Raw genomic sequence first — 22,541 nt, 5'->3', positions numbered from 1 at the left:
CCTGCAAAGAGGCTTGGTCCTTTGTAAGAGCTGTAGCTGTAACACCTCCGCTGCTGATCCTGCCTTACAAAGAGTCTTGGCCCTTTGCTGATCTCTGCCCTGCAAAGAGGCTTGGTCCTTTGTAAGAGCTGTAGCTGTAACACTTCCGCTGCTGATCCTGCCCTACAAAGAGGCTTGGCTCTTTGTAGGAGTTGTAACACTTGAGCTGTAGCTGTAACACCTCCGCTACTGATCCTGCTCTACAAAGAGGCTTGGCCCTTTGTAAGAGTTCTTTTCATAAGAGTTCTAACACTCGTATCCTGCCCTGCAAGGAGGTTTGGTTCTTTGAGCTGTAAATAAAACCTCGCTGTTCATTCTATGGTCTATCGATTTCATTCATCGAATCGTTGAGACCAAGAGCCTGGAAATCCAGTGTTAAAAATCCGGTATCAATCTTAGTTTCTGATGATACCTTTGGCACAACTAAGGACACAATATCGATAGGTTATTCTTAATCAAAGTTCACATTTAATCTGGATTTATTTAGTTTTTACCTAATATCCTTTTTCTGTTCCAGGATCCTACCCAGGATGCTGTGTAACATTCAGTCATCATGTCTCAGACTGCCCTTGGTTTTGGCTGACTTTGACAGTTTGGTAGAGTCCTGGTAGATTTTATAGAAAGTATCTCAATTTTTTTTGTCTGGTGTTTTTCTTATAATTAGACTGGTGTCATGGGGGGAAAGGCCAAAGAGGTAAAGCGCCATTCTCATGGTAAAACTTCCAGGGAATTTGCTAGAACATGCCCTGTCAACATACCCTATCACCAGTGGGGTGATACCCTATCACCGAATGTGCTGGAACCCACCCTATCAACATAACCTATCACCAATGATTATCATTGGTGGTGTCAAGCTTCATCGCCAACTTGAGGTTGTGTTTGTCAGGTTTTTTGCCCTGCAAAGTTATTCCCCTCTCTGCCCACCACATCACCCACCCATGTAGCTGGGACTATAGAGGTACATTACCGTGTTGGGGTAATTTATTTTTTTGTACAGACAGAGTCTCACTCTGTTGTTCAGGCTGTTCTTGAACTCTGGACCTCTAGTGATCTTCCTGTCTTGGCCTCCCAAAGTACTAGGATTATAGGTGTGAGCCTATCGCGCCCAGCCTCAGTCAGTTACTTACGTTAGTATGAAGTCATGGCTATGTATTTTATGCTTGGTTTATAACCGAACACTACATTACTTATTTGGTGCTCAGATTGCTCCAGCTTTGGGGACCGGGAGTTCTTTCGGTTGGCTCCTGGGCCTGTTTCACACGTGTTTTGAGCACTGCCTTCCTTTCAGGCTCATCTTGTGTGTTCCTGTTCCTTCCACTTCCCCAAGGAGAATGATATGAGATACTAGACCTGGGCCCTGGGTGCACTTCCTACCAGCGTGTCATTGATTTTGGGCCTAGTGGAGGTATTTGAGTGTTTGTTTTGTGATCTTCCCAAGAGGAGATTTATTTTTAATTAATTAATTTATTGGTCTTCATCCGGAGGACTGAGGGAAGAATTTTTTTTAGTCTTTGATGACATCTCTTTTTTTTTTTCCCCTTATATCTGGCATTTACTTCCTAATTGCCAGCTACCTTAGAAGATGGTTATTGATGTTATTTGTTTAGTTTTTAGTTGGTAACTCTGTTCTTTACCAATATTCAAGACCAGTGTTATTTAGTATAACCATAATGCAAAATAATAGGTGAAATTAATTTTACTTAAAAAATTTTTGAAGTTAATATTATGTTATTAATGGGTGGAGGGAGGGGGTTTGGAGGGATCACTTCTGAGGTTTATCTTACAGGGGTACAGGTGAATCTTTCTAAGAGTAGAATGTGAACGTTTTAAAACAATAACTGAGAAAATGACATGAAGGCTGTGTTGACCAGTTTGATGGAAGTATTTTGGATTGCATGTGAAAACCCCACATTGTACCCCAGAAGTGCATTAATGTACATAGTTACCATTCAATTAAAAAAAAATTATGTTATCTAACCTAATGTATGAAAAATACTATCAATTCAACATGTAATCAATAAAAATTATTAAGGAGATAAGCTCTTTTCCCCAGTTCAAACTCTGTACAACCCAATGTGTAATTTGTGTTTACAGTGTATCTCCATGAGGATTTGCCACATTTCAAGAGCTCAGTAACCAATAACTACGTGGGATGTGGGACAGCAGAGCACGTGACGCCTCCCTGGCCCCCAGTCCTGTCTTTAGATGGAAAGGAGTATCTTCTGGGGAGAGTGCCTAGTTCTAAAGCCTCTAGCTGTTTTGCTCTTTTGTAAAATGAAGATAAGAGTAAAAACAATCTCACAGTGGTGTTGTGAGGATTAAATAATTAAATTAGGTAATCACGTACATCACAATACAGTACTTGGTGGGCGGTAGGTCTTACTATGTGTCTGGGTTAGCAAATATTAGTGTTATTATTTTTTTTGGTTAAATTTCTTTGTAAAATGAGAATACCCATTTTAGGAGCTCCCATTTGATTTTCATTGTATCTCTTATAAGATGCATGTCACATTCTACGTAGAATTTGTACTTACTAGTTGGTTGTTTAACTGTCTTAGTTTCCCTTTATGACTGTGGCCCCCTAAGAGGTGGGTGCAACCTGAGCAGTTCCTAACGCTGGTCCTTTCACTGTGCTCTTTGTGTCCGCAGAGCCTCAGCATGTTGGTCTAGGGGAGCTAAGGTGAGAATTTCAAGTAGTAGGAATTTATGGGGTAGAAAGTTGGATGGAGGGACAGATACTTGAACTATTAACTTAGAAAAGATAAAACTGATAAAGGAATTTTTTGTGAACAATGTGGTCCTGTAAAATTATCCTTGTCTAAATCCCAGGATTTTCACCCACCACAATGCCTGGCTATTTTTTGTTGCAAGTGTCATTGTTGTTTGGCTGACCCAGGCCTCATTTGAACCCACCAGCCTCCGTGTATGTGGCTAGTGCTGTAACCACTGTGCTATGGGCAGGGAGCCTGTGGTTTTGAATCTTTGAGATTTGTATCTATTTTCTTCAAATTTTATCATCTGGCTATGTAGGAAGAAACATTTCACCATTTGGAGACCTTTTCCTCAAAGAGTGTAGAGAATTAAAGTCTGTGGATAATTTTCTCTCATAATATTGTCACTTTTACAGGATTATTAATCAAAATGTTTGCTCAGAAAATAGACTGATGCAGAGAAGAAACATTAAAACTTTAAGTACTTCACACATCATCTTAACTAAAGGAATGACCTAATGTAATTATTTGAGGAGGAGTGTTAATATATTTTTAAAAGACTGGGCATGTGGCTCATGCCTGTAATCCTGGCACTCTGGGAGGCTGAGGCAGGGGGATTACCTGAGCTCACAGGTTTGAGAGTACTCTGAGCAAGAGTGAGACCCAGCCTCTAAAAATAGCTGGCAGGTCATTGTGGCAGGTACCTGTAGTCCCAGCTACTTCGGAGGCTGAGGCAAGAGAATCGCTTGGGCCCACGAGTTTGAGATTGTTGTGAGCTGTGACACCATAGCACTCTACTGAGGGTGACAAAATGAGACTCTGTCTCAAAAAAAAAAAAAAAAGAATAAATATATATATGTATATATATTTATAGATATACTTTTCTATGAAGTGTCAGACTTCTCTCCACTTTAATGCATTGCCCGTGTAGTACTTCTTTTTTTCCCTGTGGGATAATCATCTCTGTGGATTTCGACGTTCTCTCTCTACAATGTGGATTGGGTACTGTTGTCCCTTTATCGAAACCTTTTAGTGGTAGTTTATTGCTTACATGTTCACATCTTTTTCTTTTTCTTTTCAGTGTGGTCTAGCTGAGTTATTCACATCTTTTAATTGTATAGCCCATCAAAAGTTTTAAATGTGCACTGGTCTGGGTAAAAAGCTGTGATATCTTGGTTATAGCCATATACTTCTATAACAAAAAACAGATTAACAAGAGAAAAGAATAGCAAATTTAACCAAAGTTTTATATGACATGGGAGTCTTCAGAAATGGAGACCCAGTGATTCTGCAAAAATATCTCTTTTCATGTTTAGCTTCGATGAAGGATGGACAGCTGTGTAGAATGTGAATGGACATTGGGTGTGACCTGAGGGAAGTAGTTTGACTGGGGAAAACCCAGCAAGGCTTGTCTGTCGAGAGTCTTCTTGGCCTCTCGGTGTAGCATTCCTTCCTCCTGGGTGTCCTCGATATGGGGCCGGATGCCTCTGGAATGAGGGAAAAGAGAGAAGTTGCCTTTCTAGGTTTTATGGCTTGCTGTGGGGAATGAGTTCTGGTTTTTGTGGCTCACAGTGAGGAAGAGGAGTTCAGATTTCTAGGACTTGTTTTGAGACAGAAGGAGGCATGGGAGACAGGAGGCCAGGAGAAGGTCAGAGAGACTTTGATTCTGAGGTTGCACCTGAGGCCTTCCATTCTCCTTTAGCTCAGAGCACTCAGCATGCAGAAGCACTGTACTCTGGGGCATTGTTTTCTGAGCCCTCAACACACCCAGCGCGTACATATATTTCTCTACAAATTATATACTCACCCTCTTTCTCTTTCCAACAGACACTACAAACAACAGACATTTAAAATTAAGAAGGAGGAATTACAAACTACCCCTTCAACAACAGATTAATAACTGGGTATGTAAGGAATGCAAACAACTGACTAGCAAAAATTCCGAATAATCTAGATAAAAAATGAACCAAAGACCTGAATAGATGTATCTCTAAATAAGACATCCAACAGGTATGTGAAAACAGTCTCAGTATCACTAATCAACTGAGTAATGCAAATCAAAACCACAGTGAGATGTTATCCTGCCCCAGCCAGAATGGCTGTCATCAAAAAGACAAATAACAAATGCTGATAAAGATTCAGAGAAAAGGGAACTCTTACACTCTGTTGGTGGGAACGCAGATTAAAGCAGCCACAATGGAAACGATATGTAGGTGCCTCAAAAAACTAAAAATAGATCTACTGGATGATCCAGCAATCCCACTGCTGGGTATAAACATACAGGAATTCAGTAGATGGATGAGAGATCTACACGTCTGTATTTATTGCAGCATTATACACAATAGCCAAGAAATGGAAACCCTAAGTGTCTAACAATGGATGAACAGATGAAGAAAATGTGTGTGTGTGTGTGTGTGTACATATGGCATATATCCACAATGGAATTTTATTCAGCCATAAAAAATAGGAAATTCTGTCATTTGCAGCAACATGCATGAAACTGGAGGCATGTTAAGTGGAATAAGCCAGGCTCACAAAGACAAATAGTGTGTGTTCTCACTCATATGCAGGAGCTAGAGAAGTGGATCTCATGGTGGTAGAGAGTTGAATGGTGGTCATAGGAGGCTGGGAAGGGTAGAGGTCAAGGAAGGATAAGAAGAGGTTAGTTAATAGGTATAGAAATGCAGTTAAAATGAATAAATTCTAGTATTTGATAGGACAGTAGGGAGATTATAGTTAATAAAAATTTATTGTGTATGTCGTAAGAGCTAGAAGAGAATAATTGGAATGTTCCCAACAGAAAGAAAAGATAAACGTTTGAGCCTTTATCTGTTACTCTGATTTGATCGTGATACACGCATGCCTTATCAAATAACACATGTACCTCCAAAATATGTACAACTGTTACATACCAATTGAAAAAGTCGTATAAAAACTTATAAAGGAGGAGAGACGGTAACTATAAATGTTCTGATTTTCCCCTAGATTATTATGGCCATGCTCTTGGGCCAGTGCACCCCACTTTGGAGACCACCTGTCTAGAGGTGGCAAATTCCTTAGTGGGGAACATGAGGCTTGTACGAACTGCCCCCAATGCGTTTCCAGCCTCGCCTTCCACGGCTCTTGCGTCCTGCTCCATGATTTACACGTTGTTCTACTCTTTGACCCTGATATGTATCGTGTTTCCCCTGTGTTGTTCCCGCTACCTGTTTGCTTCTCTCTGTGTGTTAAGTTCTTAATTGAGGCTAACATGTCACTATCTTTTGACGATCTTTAATGATCTCCCTCTCACTCTGTTCTCACGTATAGTAGACGTGTGTTTGTTGTAGCACCTCGGGCTGGGTTGCCTAAGACAGTTTAATGGTGTGAGTCGTTCTTTGAGAGCCGAGATCTGGACTTATCTTCCATTTTTAGCTCTAAGAAGAGAGAGCAAACATTTATGGGGCCCCTGTCTCAAGTGAGACCTGTCTGGGTTACTGTAGGGGTACATAGATATATAACTTGGTTTCTGCCTTCAAGTATCTTATAAGTGAAATGTACCTTGAAGGAAATAGTTCTTCATACTATTCAAAGGAAATATAAAACTGTTTCCCTTTATAGAAGTTACAGGACATAGTTTTAGTTTCTGTTTTCCAGACAGCAGTTGGCATATGGCTAATGTCTCCCAGAGGAAGAATGATCATATCTCAGGAAGGAGTTTCAAAAATGGAGAGTCTGGACACACTTTCCCACATCCTGATTCCTCTAGGCTGCTGCGCTGTCAGATGTCCCCAGACAGTGTTGGAAATCTACACAAAACAAGACAGGCGAAGGTGCGGTTTGTGTTTATGTCATAGCACACACTCCTGTTTTCAGAGCAGGAGTTTGAATTTCCTCAGTGCTTCACAACCTGACAACCGGGCAATTCTTTTACATCCTCAAGAGACATCGGTATTATAACCATTTTAAAGAGGGAAACTAAGAGATGGCAATTGAATGAAGTGATCTGTCGAAGGTCAGGGAGAGCCCCTGTTAGAGTTCAGATTTATTGCTTGTCCTGGTCTTCACATCCTGAGATGGTGCTTCTTCACAATTCCCTTAATTTTCTATACCTTGGTATCTTAAAACTGGGAGCAATATTTCACTTAACCTTGGAGTTCATGTCAATTATAAAGATATAATATGTGGTCAACTGCTGAGTACAAATTATAAGGCCTTTTGTGTGTCGATTTCAGTTACTTGCTATAGGGGAGCTGAGAAAGTTGCCACTTCAGAAAGAAAAAGGTACAAGTACTATTGGCTCTGTGAAGAGTCTGGAAGAGATTATTGTCTCAAATTTAAACACCCTGAAAAACTGATAGAGACTTGTTATAGTTTTCTCTCTTTAACTTCAGAGAATTTAAAACAAACTCAGATTTTGCCAACACCATAAAATATCAGTGGAGCAAATAGTAAATCAGCTGGAAAAATCACAGAAGAGGCACAAGAATCAGAGTGACCTTGAGAAATGTGCTAGATGGCATGAAAGCGACTCAAAACTGAGCCACTCAGGCAGATCAGAAGATTAACCTGTTGTAATACGTGAAACCACAGAGCGTTGAGTCAGCCTATCTTGATAACCTTTTGGGTCAGAATTCTTTCCACATATACATTCAGAATTTCTGACTAATGAAAGATATAGTGGCTCAGAAACTGCTATTTGACAACAGAAAAGAAAGTCTGAAGTCAACGGAAGTTTTCACGAACCACCATACTGCAGTATAACTGGCATGTTAACAACGACATATAATGTATGCAATTTGAAGAGTTTAGACACATGCCTGCGCTTTGGGAACCATCACTACGATTGAGGTGATCAACGTATCTAGACCTCCAAAAGTTTCCTTGGGCCTTTTTGGTGTTGTTTTTGTTGTTAATTGTGAAAACACTTTGTGTGAAATCTACCCTCCTCACTTTTTAAGTAAATAAGTCTAGGTACTGTGTGTTTTACAGAAGATCCCTAGAACTTATTTATATCACATAACTGAAATAGCAACTTTATATTTATTGAATAGCAACTCACTATTCTTCTTCCCCTCAACTTCCCTGGCACCGTCATTCCGTTTTTGCACCTGTGCCTCTGACTATTTTATACAGTCACACGGGTGTCTCGTGCGGTGTTTGTCCTTCTGTGTCTGCCCTTTTCACCACAATAACGTCCTCCAGGTTCACCCATGTTGTTGCAAGTGACAAGATTACCTTCTTTGTAAACGATATTCCATATTCTGAGTGAATAAGAATGCAGATACGAACATGGGGCCTTTTCTCTACCTGTCCTCCTGCATACGGACATTTGAGTTGCGTCCATATCTTGGCTGTGGTGAATGACGCTGCGATGAATATGGGGGTGCAGAGAGCTCTTCAAGGTCCTGATTTCAATCCTGGATATCCACTGAGCAGTGGGCCTGCTGGATCGCGTGGGAGTTCTAATTTTAAGGGTGCGAGGAGCCTCCCTGCTGTTTCCCACAGCGGCTGCCCCATTTTACATTCCCACCAGCGTGTACAGGGGTTCACTTTGCTCCACGTCCTTGTCCACACCTGTTACCTTTTGTTTCTTTGATTCTCACAGAAAGCCACCCTCACAGATGCCAGGTGATATCTCCTTGTGTTTTTGAAAAATTTTAGATATTTTTATTTTTCCAAATTTGTTATTCATCAGGAGTGACTGAAATAAAAAAATATAATAGAGTCCCATCATCATCATGGAAATGGCTTTAAGAGAAAATTGGTCAGATGAATATTATCCCATCCCATTTTCAACCAGTAAATAGTTACCCCTGATAAATAGACAGCCATGAGCTGCCAAGAATGTTCAAGATCTGTTATATAATACAACATACCTGTTCACAGGGGGAAACTAGGAAATGACTCATGTGTACGTCTTCTTTTTTTTTTTTTTTTGAGACAGAGCCTCAAGCTGTCCCCCTGGGTAGAGTGCTATGGCATCACAACAACCTCCAACTCCTGGGCTCAAGCAAGTCCCCTGCCTCCGCCTCCTAAGTAGCTGGGACCACAGGTGCCCACCACAACGCCTCGCTATTTTTTGGTTGCATCTGTCATCGTTATTTGGTGGGCCCCTGGCTGGATTTGAACTCACCACCTTAGGTGTATGTGACTGGCGCCTTTGCCACTTGAGCCACAGGTGCCGAGCCACATGTGTACTTCTTGATTTCACTGTGTAAGACAAGCACAAAAGCACCACCCACACCTCTGAGAACACTGGACCGTGCACTTTTGACAAAAGCTTTGCCTTCTTCATCACGAAGGCTCTTCCTCCAGCTGTCAATTGAGCCAGTGTACACGTCAGTTCCTTTGTTCCCTGACTGCATTATCCTGCGACGGCAAGTAGTGTCAAATGGATAGGAAGTCAACCTGGCAATGGCAGTGACAGACTGTGTAATCATCCACCGGATGATGATGTGAGTGTTCATGGGATCTGGAAGCATTCCCTTTGCAGTGTCATAGATACTGAAGTAGGCAGCTTAGTAGAAGATAGGACCCTGGACAGACATGTTAAAGCCTTGGTACAGGCCCCCAAGCCCATCAGAGTTGTAGATCTTAACCAGGCAGTTGCCAAGGCCTCTGAATTCCCTTTCCGCTCCAGCTCTATCAGCTGCTAGACGGGTGAGCAAAAGCAAGAGGATATAGAAAACAGGGATGTGGCCCCAGCAGCACCACCTGATAGCAGATTCCCTGCCAAGTAGTACCCAAACTGGGTCCTCTTGTCCACCCCACCCAGGAAGATCTGCTTGTATTTATCTTTGAAAGCAAAGTTGAGAGCCTGGGTGGGGAAGTATCAGGTTACCACACCAGAAGGACAGGACTCTGCTCCCTGGGGATACGGGCCACACAGTCGGTGATGCCCTTGTATTGCGTATCTGCGGTGATTTGCTTGCTGGCATGCTGCACCTGCAGCAGTAGCTTGACTCGCTAGATGGGTGCCTCTGTGGTCTTGAACATGGCCATGGCTGTTCCACCTGCCAGGAAGTCCTTGATGAGGGACACAGTGGCATCTGTCATGTTGAAAGGAAAGAGGAGGCACATGACTATGTGACAGGACCAGGCCGAGAACCGGCTTTGGGATTCCAGGGCTGTGGGATCTCCTTGTGTTTTAATCTGCATTTCTCTGATGATGAGTGATGTTGTGAACCTTTCCTTGTACCTGTTGGCCATTTGACTGTCTTAAGAAATGGCTATTCCAGTCCTTTGCCCATTTCTCAGTCAGATTATTCATTTGTTATTGAGTTGAGTTCCTCATATACTTTGTGTAGTAACCTTTTATCAGATGTGTGGTTTTCAAATATTTTTTCCCATTAGGTAGGTTGTCCTTTCTCTCTGTTAACTGTTTCCTTTGCTGTGTGGAAACTTTAGTTTGCTGTGATCTCACTTGTCTGTTTTGCTTTTGTTGCTCATGGTGGTGTCATATCTAAGAAATCATTCCCAAGACCAGTGTTAAGACTCTTTTTTGTGTGTGTTTTCTCTTTCAGGAATTTTACAGACTAAAGACCATCTTGTTCTCTGAGTGCACTGCCCTAGAGGAAAGGAGTGAGTGGTTTATGGTGGCTGGATGGGTCTGTGAGATTGGAAGGTGCACAGTCCTGAAATTCCTTCCCCAGGAGAAGGGAGCAATGACTATGCACATCCACAGAAAAGGTTTGAGAGGCTGCTGGAATCTATCTCTAGCTTGGCCTACTGGTAAAAGTCTTATCTGCAAAAGCCAGTCCATACAACAATGGAATTTTGATATTAGAAAGTGTTAAAGCGTCTTGTCAGTTAATACATTTATAACTATTTTTATATAGGTTATATTCTTAAAATTTTATATAAATTCAGTCATATTTAAGATGACCTATTAGAGTTTGCTACTGAGAAGCTATGATTAATCCTTTTGAAATGAGATAGTGGAATTTTCATTTTTTAATGTATTCTTTTAGTAGGCCACATTTATACTATTTTTTTCTTTTCAGAAGTTTAAGTTAAAAGAGAAATAAATCATGTTTAGGTTGTCATTTTAATTGAATTCCTCATGAATACAAATTTCAATCTCATAAGTCAATAGTTATGATGCTGATAGTTATGATGCTGATCAGCATCATATTACAACAATGTTGTAATATTTCAGTTTAATCCTTTCTATGTTAAAATTTTCATCAGAATTGGTTATATTGGTTGGTGGCTCCAACCCCTGTTCACTGGCCCCCTGTTATAGAAACAAACAAAGCTTGCAAAAACCACAGAAAATCTAAATTTAGTCTACTTCTTCAACTCAAAATAAAACCCAGCATCAGTAAGGTCTACCATGGTGCTGTGTAGGGGCGTCCTTACACAGAAGGAAAGCATTTCAATGAGGCCTCAGTATCGACTTGTAAAATACGGGTATCAAATAATGACACTGGTGAGGGAGAGAGATTCAAGAATTAACTCTGAAGACTACGCTAGGAGGAAAGTTACAAAAGGATTTTGAGGGATAGTGTAATTGGAAAAAAGGTATTTATTTAATCTGTCAAAAGTTGTATTCTCTTTTACATTAATTTGTATTTATTTGAAAAAAAAAAAAAAGTCTGACCGTTCTACTGCTTTGAGACGTTGTTGTCTCTTGTGTAGCAGAGGTACCAGCTCAGCCGTCATGGAAAGGTGGTTAGTTGTTGAGTGTTACCCTACAGTGGGCCTAACTTAATCTATGATTTTCAGTGCACAAGAAGTGAAAACCTTTTCTGACCTAAAAATAAAATAAGCAAAACCTGTGGCTCAAAGGAGTAGAGTGCCGGCCCCATATACAGAGGTGGTGGGTTCAAATGTGGCCCCGGGCAAAAACTGCCAAAAATAAATAAATAAATAAATAAATAAATAAAGATACCAATTAAAAAAATAAAAAAACAAAACCACAATGCAGTAAAGGATGGCCCTGATGAGTTCTACAGCAGAGATCAGCAGCAGCGCGGAGTTTGGGGGTGGCGATGCGTTTGACACATATAAACTAGAGGTGAAGCTGTGATGGACCCTGAACCGGCTTGGTCGTGACGGCTGAGCCTGGCCGGGGCTCCAGACTTCAGGCCTGGTCCTCAATATCAGCAGTCAGGGCCATTCCAGAGTCTGCCCGGCGGCTTGCTGTCCACCACTGCTGCTGCCTCTGGGGATGCTGAAGTTGAGAGGCCACTCCAGGGAGCCCCGAGAATCCCAGAGTAACCCCTTTCCACAACAGAGGTCTAAATGCAGTGGACACCATTTGGAATCTGCGCCCTCGTCCTGGTTTCAGGTACGGGAAAACTTGTTCTTTAGGAAGTACACGTGGAAGTATTTTAGGATGGGTGGCATCTGTCCTAAGGTTGAGGTTGGCACTGAGGTGAGGTTATTTTCGTGTTTCATTGTGGGATCCCGAAATGCTCTTGTCGGTGATGATGTCTGCAGTGATGCACGCAGGCTGTTAGTACTCAGGGTAGTAATCCTGAGATCCCCGTGGTCTCCCTGAGCGTCCTTCCTAGCATTCTGTATGGGTGAACCAGCAGAAGACACCTGGTGACAGAAGTGTCTCCTCTCCTCTCCCTGGAATTTAAATTTTACCCGATTGGCATTGAGTCTGGGGCACAGAGAGGGCTGAGGGTGTAGGGGGTTCCTGTGGTGTCTCCAATGACGTGTTGCATCAACTGTGGCCACCAGGTGGCAGGCTGGTGCAGGACGGCCGTGGCTGGGGACGCTCCGGAGGGCGTCGCGTGTCCGGCTGTCTCTGTGGGCGCTGGCAGGGTGACGAGCCCTTGCCACAGGCTTTCCCTGGATTCAGAATGTGAGACCTAGATGAATTTGAGCATCTGCCGCCTTATGGACCTACAGCCCCAGTTACTGTCCTCATTTTTTCTTTAGACCTTCAAACACTAAAGACTAGGGTCCTAGTCCAGAAAATAGAGCTATTTCCTTACTATCTCAATGTTATTCCGAGGGCCTAAGAATAGACAGCTAGAATTTAAAGAGGTCACAATCTACAATTTAGAGTTCTTTCTGAAAACGCACAAAAACATGTAACAAAGATTTTTTAAAAAGCCCACTAAAGAATCCAGCAAAGTGGTGATGGGAATTATAAAGAAGGGTTTCAGCCCTTGGAGCGACACTACAGAAAACAGAATTACCTTTCTTTTCACTGTTTATGAGACATCCCAATGTGCCGTCCCTGGTTGGGATTCAGTTCTTTGCCTTTTCCTTTAGTCTTTTCTGCTTTGCAATGTTTTACCTCTGGTAGTGGGGTTCAGTGTCTCAAACCAAAATAAAGAAACTTAGCTCCCATTTCTTTAGGGTGAACAGTTTATTTTTGGCTCCAGTGGATCTTCCCGAAATGGCATCCCCGGGAGTGATGTTGTTGTCTGGTCCAGTTACTGCCTGCGATGCTTGAGTATCCCAGGCTCTCCTCTTCCCTCCCTTCTTCCACCCCAGCTCTTGTCTTTCAGGGCCCAACCTCCAGCTCTGGTGCTAGCATATCCCCCTGAGGTGAGCTAGCTTCTGAGTGTCCCTGCTCAGAATCCCAGCTCTGTCTCGTTAGCCCTGGTGCCACGTTACTGACCAGTTTCCACCACCGGCACCTGAACTCCTGACCTGTGCTGCACTTCTGTTTCGAGGCTGTTGATTCTGTTCACCAACAAGGCAACTCCACTCTGCTTTTTTCATTTTCCTGCGATCACTTCATGGAAATTAGTTAATAGAAAATCCAAGAGACTCTATAGATCAATTTTTAGAACTGATAAGATTTCTGAATATAAGTTCAACATGAAAAAAGTAATGATATATTGTATATCATCAATAATCTACTAGGTAAATGAAAAGAAAAAATATGCCATTTATGGTAATATCAAGGTCTGTACATCTGGCACAGGATATGCAGACATTTAGGGAGAAAAAGTACAAAAAGTTATTGTAGTGGCTAAAGCTGTAGGTATAGAACTGCAGCGTGCCCACATAGAAGAACATTTGATTTCCCAATTTCAAAGGGTGTTAATTATCTCTAAATGATTAACTTGATGGCAATAACAGTGCTATCATACTTTTGCCTCTGAAACGAGACAGACTCTAAAGTTCAAATGGAAAAGCAGCTTTGAGAGCTGTCAACAATTTTGAAAAAGAACTAGGAGAGGGGCTTTGCCTATTAGACGTCCAAACTCAATACAACATTATATTAGGTAAAGCACGTGTGTCTGGTCTTGTGATAAATAGATGAATGGAACTGAAATGGAAACTCAGAAACAAACTGAAGCATATAAACTGAAGCGAATTGGTGTAAATGTGGGGCGTTAGTTAGAATGTCTGTGAGTGATAGAAACCTCAAAACCGCAATGGCTTAAACAAGGCAGATGTCTCTCTCGCTCTCTCTCTCTCTTTCCAGAGAAAGAAGAGAGGGAAAGAAAGGAAAAGGCATCCCTTTGGGGACATTTCTCAAAGAATGCACGTGCTAGTTTCACTAACAATTCCTTGACCAGGACATGGCCACACTCAGCTTCCGTGGGACTGGGAAATGTTTTAATTCTGGGTGCCTATGATTTCAGACAAAAATTCCTTTACTATAGAGGAAAGAGGAGAAAGGATAGTAATGAAAAACTAGAAAATTCTGCTACATATAGCAGTAAAAATCAATGGAAAAAAGATTTATTTTTCAGTACATACATCGCTTCTTGGCCTTTTGGCTAAGATCAGGTGTATTTTTCAGTACATACATTGGAACAGGGGATTTGTGTGGAAAAAGAAGATTAGATACCTTCCTCACACTGTACATAAAGAAAAATTTTATATTAAAAGTCTCCGTGTGATGAATAAAATTTTGAGACTACTTGAAGAAAATATAGGAAAATAACTTTATGTCTTTGCAGTAGAAAAGAGATTTTTAAACAGAAGACACATAAAGTATAATTCATTAAGTAGAAGTTTGATAAATTTGCCTATGTCGTAATTTAAAACTTATGTTCCACAATGGCTGGAATAAACAAAGCTGAGAGACTAAGAAAGAGATCTGTAACTTATACATTAAGATAACAGTAGAACCCAGAACATATAAAGTTCCTACAAAGTCATAAAAAAAGAGACAACCTAACTGGACAAAAGGTCTTATGAGGTCATTTATGAAAGATAAAAAGAGAATGGCAATGAATACATGAAAATACACTGAACCTTCCTAGCCAGCTGTTGGCTGGAAGGATGTGTACCCAGTTACAGAGTGTACCAGGTATCTAGTGGGGAAGGGGACGGGGCGGGGGACAGAGAGGAGGCCAGCTGTTACATAATTTCTAGTCTTTAAGTAAAAGGAACATGAAGCAAGAAACAAACCCAAACTGTAAAACCGTCTAAAGGAGGTTATTCTCAGATTATCTGCGTGTTCTTGGATAGGGTTCACTGAAGTCGGCTCCCCCATCAGGCCTGTGGCACAGTAGAGAGCAGGGGTCTGAGTGTCACAGCACTTTCTCCCTCAGTGACAGCCTTTGTCTTTGTCCTTTCCAAGGCCATGGCTGAGGAGGGCAGCTCACCATTTCTGCAGAAGCCCCCTGGCTCTAGTTCTCTTAGGTGCCTTCTATGGAGGGAGAAGCAGGGATGCTGCCTTGGATTTCAAACAGGACACCTGCTCATTTCCTACTCTGGCAACAAACTTCTACTACTCTCTGACTCCTGGAGGCATAAGGACTACCTGAATCAGTTTGTTCTCTTTCTTGGTGGGGTGTCCCGTTGGGTTAAAGCCTAGGAATTCTTTTTTTTTTTTTTTTTTTTTGAGACAGAGTCTTACTTGGTCACCCTTGGTAGAGTGCTGTTGCGTCATAACTCACAGCAACCTCAAACTCTTGGGCTCAAGTGATTCTTTTGTTTCAGCCTCCTAAGTAGCTGGAACTATAGGCCCCTGCCACAATGCTGGGCTATTTTTAGAGACAGGGTCTTATTCTTGCTCAGGTTGGTCTCTAACCAATAAGCTCAGGCAATCCCACCTGCCTTGGCCTCCCAAGTGCTGGGATTACAGGCGTGAGCCACTGTGCCCAGCCTAAGCCCAGGAATTCTTGACAAAGTACCTAATGGTCCTTTCTCTGTGGATTGTGCCTAGCTAAAAATAAAGTTAAAAGAAATAAAAAGCAGGATACAATAATAAATTATTTCAATAATTGAAAAAAGCACCTGAAATGAAGTCTTCCAGATCTGATTTCTTGACATAGCTCAAATGAAAACATCATCTTCTTGGCAGAGATCACATACAAGGCTGGTTTGGTGCTGGTGGAGGTGGTGGTGAGGTGACAGGCCCTTTGGAAGCCCCAATGTGCCTGTAGTGACAGCCAAAGCGAGGAGCTGAGAACAGTAACTGTGTGGCTCTGGGCAGTGCTGAGTCGAAGTGGGGGAGCCAAAGCCAAAATGAGCTAAATGTGCGTGGATGTCACAGCCTGGAGGGGAGTCTTCAGTGGGGACTGACTGCGTGGCACAGCAAGTCAAGCCAGGATGAGTGAGATAATGTCAGAATCGAGCCTCACAAGGTGAACTGTGCTCCTAGAACCTCATGTGAAATCCAAACAAATCACCATTTTTAATATAAATTTTAGAGAAAAATGGTTGCATTCCAAAAGTTCCTTAAGTTTGCTTTTAAGCGTTTCTGTAGTTTGTGGTTAAAACATGCCTAATTTTGTGCCCTTGGGTAACAGAAAAATCTTTACTATTTTATCAAGCAGGGAGAGGAAGCATTCTATATTTCAATAACAGTAACAATGGAGAAAGACAAATGAGACAATGACATTGTAATTGTTTTTTGGTGTGTTTGGTGAATCATGTTGCACACGGAATGTTTAAGCCAGTGGGTTTTTAGAAGATAAAACTGTGTATGGCCTATTGCACCCAGGAGTTCCACAAAGACGACACTGCCAAACAAGCCACATTTACAGCAGAGTCCTTTTGTTGAAGAGCTGGCTGGCGACTGCCCCAGTGTCCCAACATGGGATTTCTGAGAGCAGCCCCCAGTGCTTAAGGGGTCGGGTTTTTAAGGCTTGGTCTGCATCCTGATTGGCACACAGGCTGTTCAGGTGCATTCAGGTGGGGTAGCAAGAAAGCATTGTACAGAAGCAGAACTTTGCGGTTAGTTAGCCATAGGTCACACATTTTTATTTTAATATTTTCCCATACATCTTAGGTTCAGTACTTTTCCTCCATACATCTTTGTCTCCATAGTCATTCATCTAGTATTGTCTAAAGGTCAGTCCGGGGACAGTCGGTTTCCCGGGCCCAGGGGTTAGTCAAGCAAGAAGTTTAGTGAGTACTTTCCCATCTATCCTGGGAGAGAACCAGACTTACTCCGTTTTGTTGAGGGATTGCAGCCCAGGAATTTGCCAGGAGTTAAGCGGTATTTTTCTACTTTAGCCCAGGCCTAACAGGCCAAAAAAGACTTGAGTTTGAATGAGAGTAAAGCTGAGGCCACAACCCCAGGGATACGAGTGGATTCGTGATTCATTTCTATTTTGTTTGTTTCCATTTCAAGCCATTTTTATTTTTGTTTATTGACTATTTTCTAAATATAGTAGGGACAGATTTATGTAATGACATTTATATTGGTTTTTATTCTTTTTCTTCATACAATTTCCTTGTGAAAAAATCTACAAGTTCAATAGGCAAACACATTTCAGCCCAAGGAAGTAAATCATAATATAACCTTATAACAGCTGTGGAAGCTTAATTGATGATACCTCTAACTAAAATAAGCCAGTGGAAGGATGTGCACACTCAAATGACAACGATTTCAGAGTAGGTGGAGAAACTACCCCTATGCCAAGAGGACTTAACCTTGGGAGACATCATTGACTTCAAGGGTTTGTTGTGTTTTGTGGGGGCAGACAGGATATGAAAGATTAGCTTTCACGGTCCAGATGAGCAGTGACAGGGAGTGCTTCAGAGAGCTTTGTGGCAATGGTAGTCACACCAAGCAGCTGGCCAAGCTTGCCCAGGGGGACCATCTGCAGTGGGAAAAGTCCATACCTGAAAGTCTGGCACTGACTCAGGAGGCCCCTCCCACAAGGAGATTAGCTGGGCATTGATCAGATGGGGCATTTGGAGCAGCCAGCGCTGCCCTGGTGTTTTGTGCTCAGTGACCTAGCACTCTCCACCTTTCTTTCCAGTCTTTCCTTTGAGGTGGCTTTTGCCCTCTGAGTTGCAAAGCCTGACACCTTGGTTCTCAGCAGGATGACTGTGCCTGAGCCAAACGCCCTCCCTTGAGGTGCTGCCTCTGTTCAGAAATGAGAATGCCTTGTCTGCAGTGTTCCTTTATGTCTCATCGTCCATACACATACCACATGGCCACAGCTAGCGGGATGGAGCTGAGAGAGTTGCATATTTTAGCTTTCCAATCTCTCTGGCAAAGGAATATACTGCAGAGGGAGGGAGTAAGATAGCTTTTCAATAGCCAGTCTATGGCGTTCATTCCTAAGGCAAGTAGGTGGTTCTATAAAGGTATCCAACATCCAGAAGTTTGTTTAAATCTAAAGTTTCTGGCTCGGTGCTCATAGTGCAGTAGTTATGGCGTCGGCTACATACACTCAGGCTGGCGGGTTCGAACCCAGCCCGGGTCAGCTGAACACCAATAACAATTGCAACAAAAAATTAGCTGGGCATTGTGGTGGGCGCCTGTAGTCCCAGCTATTTGGGAGGCTGAGGCAAGAGAATCGCTTAAGCCCAAGAGTTTGAGGTTGCTGTGAGCTGTCACCCCACAGCACTCTACCAAGGTGACAAAGTGAGACTCTGTCTCAAAAAAAAAAATCTGTAGTTTCGGCTGCATGCAAGGTGGCTTACACCTAAAATCATAAGCACCCTGGGCTTGGCCAGGTGGGAGCATCCCTTGAGCTCAGGAGTTCAAGACCAGTCTGAGCAAGAGCAAGACCCTGTCTCTACTAAAAATATAAAAAAAAATTAGGTGGGCATTGTGGTAGGCGGCTGTAGTCCCAGCTATTTGGGAGGCTGAGGCAGGAGAATAGCTTGGATTCATGAGTTGGAGGTTGCTGTGAGGTAGGCTAATGCCATAGCACTCTAGCCTAGGTCACAGAGTCAGACTCTGTCTCATAAAAAAAAAAAAAAAACCTACAGTTTCTTTCCATTCTCTTTTTAGATAACACATGCAAGTGAGATTGTACAGTATGTGTGTTTTTGTGCCTTGTTCATTTCACTTAGCACAATTGCCTTTAGATTCACTCATGTTATTGCAAATAATAGGATTTGCCTTTTTTGGTTGTTTTTAGGGCTGAGTAATATTATATTGTGTGTCTTACATATATTTTTATCCCTGTTGACGGACACTCATGTTGGTTTCATAGTTTGGCTACTGTGAATAGTGCTGCAATAAATATGGGAGTGGAGGTATCTCCTTAAGACACTAATTTCAATTCTTTTGGAGATATACCTCAAAATGTGATAGCTGGATCACAGGATAGTTTTTGGAGGAACCTCTCTACTGTTTTCCATAATGGATGTACATTTCCTACCAATAGTGTCTAAGAGTTTCCCTTTTTCTACTCTGTGCCAATGCTTGTTAACTTTCGCCTTTTTTGATGATAGCCATTTTAACAGGTGTGAGGTAGCTCCTTTTGATTTGATTTGCATTTGATAGTGATACTGAATACTTTTTTCCATCAACTTGTTGGCTATTTTTATGTTTTTTTCTCTTTTTGAGAAATGTCTGTTCAGATCTTTTACTCCTTTCTTATTTGGGTTTTCTTGCAATTGAGTTGTTTGAGTTCTTATATATTTTGGATATTAGGCCCTTATTACATGTGTGGTTGGAAAACGTTTCCTCCTGTTTGGTGGGTTGTCTTTTCATTCTGTTGATTGTATTCTTTGCTGTGCAGATGCTTTTCAGTTTGATGCAATCTCGTTAGCTCATTTTTGCTTCTGTTGTATATGCAAAAAAATCATTGCCTAGAACTTAGATGAATGTCACTTGGCTTTTTCCATAGGTTTCCTTCTAATAGTAGTTTCAGGTCTTATGTTTAAGTCTTTAATCTATTTTGAGTTGATTTTTGAATATGTTGTGAGATAAGAATTCATCCATTCCTGAGTAGGATATCCAGGTTTCCAACACCATTTACAAAGGGAGTCCTTTTCACATCGTGTGCCTTTGTTGAGGATCAATTGATCCTATATGTTTGGATTTATTTCTGGCCTCTCTATTCTGTTCTCTAAGTCTGTTTTTGTGCCATATCTGTTTTGAAGTCAGGTAATGTGATGCATCCAGCTTTGTTCCTCTGTTTCTTTGGCTGTCTGGGGTCTTCTGTGGTTCCATAGGCATTTTAGAATTCTTTTTATTTCTGTGAAAAATGCCATTGGAAGTTTGGTAGGGATTACGTTGACTCTGCAGATCACTCTGGGTAGTGTGGACATTTTAACAATATTAATTCATGTTTTCTTTCCTACTATCTTCCCTCTCTCCCTCTCTTCCTGCCTTGATAGGCTAATTGTTCTTTAGGGAGACATTTTCCTGGTGAACAGAAGACAGTTTTGGTTGCTGTCTGTGGTAGAGTGAATTATTGGTTCCAGGTTTCCTCCATTCATATTCTTTACCATAGGATGAAGTTTGCAGTCCCTCTAACAAAAAGGTGAAGTATGCTACCCGCTCTTGACTTGGTCCTTGACCCTGGGACTTGCTTTGGCCCATGGGATTTTAGCACATGTCAAGTACATAGCGACCTGGTGTGTGCTTGAGAGTGGTTCTTGCTCTCTTGTGGTTCTGCCACGACCATGAGATAGACATGGTTCTCCTAGCCTGTTGTTCCCAAGAGGAGAAGGAAAAACACCAAATGTGAGCTGCCTTCGCTGCCCACAGATTTGGGGTCTGAAATAAAAGTTTATTGTTGGTGTTATTATTTCAAGGTTATTTCTTTGCTTATTAATTAGTTTGTTTATGAATCATTCCACTGGGTGACATTTATCAATTTCCAAACCAGCCTTGGTAGAGGTCATCTCAAATTTATGTGCCTTCCTTAGATAAAACTTTGGTGGCAAATTATAAAACTCAAACCATGCCCTAGAGCATTAGGGATTTTGAAGAACTCAAATTATTTGTGATTTCTTCTCCTCTGGTAATTTTCTTTTCTTTCTTTTTTTTTTAAAAAAAACTTCTTTAACTTTATTGTCTTATTTATGGTAATATGTTGATATTAATATTTTCATTTCTAATTGGCTACTTGTGAAAGAATAAGAAATAAACACATAGGTCTCTGCTCCTTGTGCCTGGCACAGAGTTCTTAAAGTTCTTATAATTTCTAATTTATTTTTGTTTGTTTTCCTTTCTTTTTTTCTTTTTTGAGACAAAGTCTCACTTTGTTGCCCTGGGTAGGGTGCTATGGCATCACAGCTCACAGCAACCTCAATTATTGGGCTCACTCTCACCTTTCACCATTAACAAAAATAAATTCTCACTGGATAAAAGATTTGAACTTAAGATATAAAACCATAAAAATACTAGAAGACAGTGCAGGGAAAAAGCTTGAAGAAATAGGCCTGGGGGAATATTTTATGAGGAGGACCCCCTGGGCAATTGAAGCAACACCAAAAATCCATTACTGGGATCTGATCAAACTAAAAAGCTTCTGCACAGCCAAGAGCACAGTAAGTAAAGCAAACAGACAACCTTCAGAATGGGAGAAGATTTTTGCAGGTTATACTTCTGACAAAGTTCTGATCACTAGAATCCAGAGTACTCAAACTGATCAATAGTTTGATTGGAACAAATAACCCCATTTCTATGTGGGCAAGAGACCTGAACAGAATCTTCTCTGATGAAGACAGGTACGTGGCCCACAAACACATGAAAAAATGATCATCTTTAATCATCAGAGAAATGCAAATCAAAACCACTTTAAGATATCATCTAACTCCAGTAAGGTTAGCCCTCATCACAAAATCCCCAAAACTAAAGATGTTGGCATAGATGAGGAGAGAAGGGAACACTTCACTGCTGGTGGGAATGCAAGCTAATAGGACTTTTGGAAAGAAGTTTGGAGAACACTCAAGGAACTAAAAGGAGACCTACCGTTCGGTCCTGCAATTCCTCTACTAGGTATATACCCAGATGATCAAAAATCACTTTACAACAAAGACATTTACCCCAGAATGTTTATTGCAGCCCAGTTCATAATTGCCAAGACTTGGAAACAGCCCAGTGCCCATCGACCCATGAATGGATTAACAAATTGTGATGTATGTACACCATGGAATACTATGCAGCCATTAAAAGATGGAGACTTCACATCTTTTATGTTTACCTGGGTGGAGCTGGAACATATTCTTCTTAGTAAAGTATCTCAAGAATGGAAAGAAAAGTATCCAATGTACTCAATATTCTATGAAATCAATATATAACCACCTACACACTCATATGACTGATAAAGCATAACTGTAGTCCAGAAAGTAGGAGGGAAGAGGAGGGAGAGGGGAGGGGAGGAGGGAGGCCAGGGGGAAGAAGGGTATTTGGTGGGACTTCACCTAACATGCATAATGCAATGGTACCTTTCAAAACTATTAAGAAAAGAGTATAATCGTCTTACCGTAACAAATTAGTAAGCCAGGTGATGGATATGTTAATCAGCTCGACGTAAGCATTTCACATTGTATATCAAATCAGTACACTGTACCCCATAATACATCAATGTACACAGTTATGATTTAATAAAGAAAAATATTCTTGGGCTCAAGCAATCCTCTTGCCTCAGCCTCCGAGTAGCTGGGACGATAGGTACCCACCACAACACCCAACTGAGTTTTCTGTTTTTAGTAGAGATGGGGTCTTGCTCTTGC

The 22,541-nt window shown here is 41.5% G+C and overlaps 1 pseudogene; it reads right to left on the bottom strand.

The window, feature by feature from the left end:
- Positions 1–9,803, bottom strand: part of LOC105887706 — a 14,994-nt pseudogene extending 5,191 nt beyond the window's left edge.
- Between the last annotated feature and the right edge of the window lie 12,738 nt (positions 9,804–22,541).

The sequence above is a fragment of the Otolemur garnettii genome, unplaced genomic scaffold (assembly GCF_000181295.1).
Source record: "Otolemur garnettii isolate 467f Iridium unplaced genomic scaffold, OtoGar3 scaffold00107, whole genome shotgun sequence".
Lineage (NCBI taxonomy): Eukaryota > Metazoa > Chordata > Mammalia > Primates > Galagidae > Otolemur > Otolemur garnettii.
Note: the sequence above shows the minus strand (reverse complement) of the source record. Positions and strands in the feature narration are given on the sequence as shown.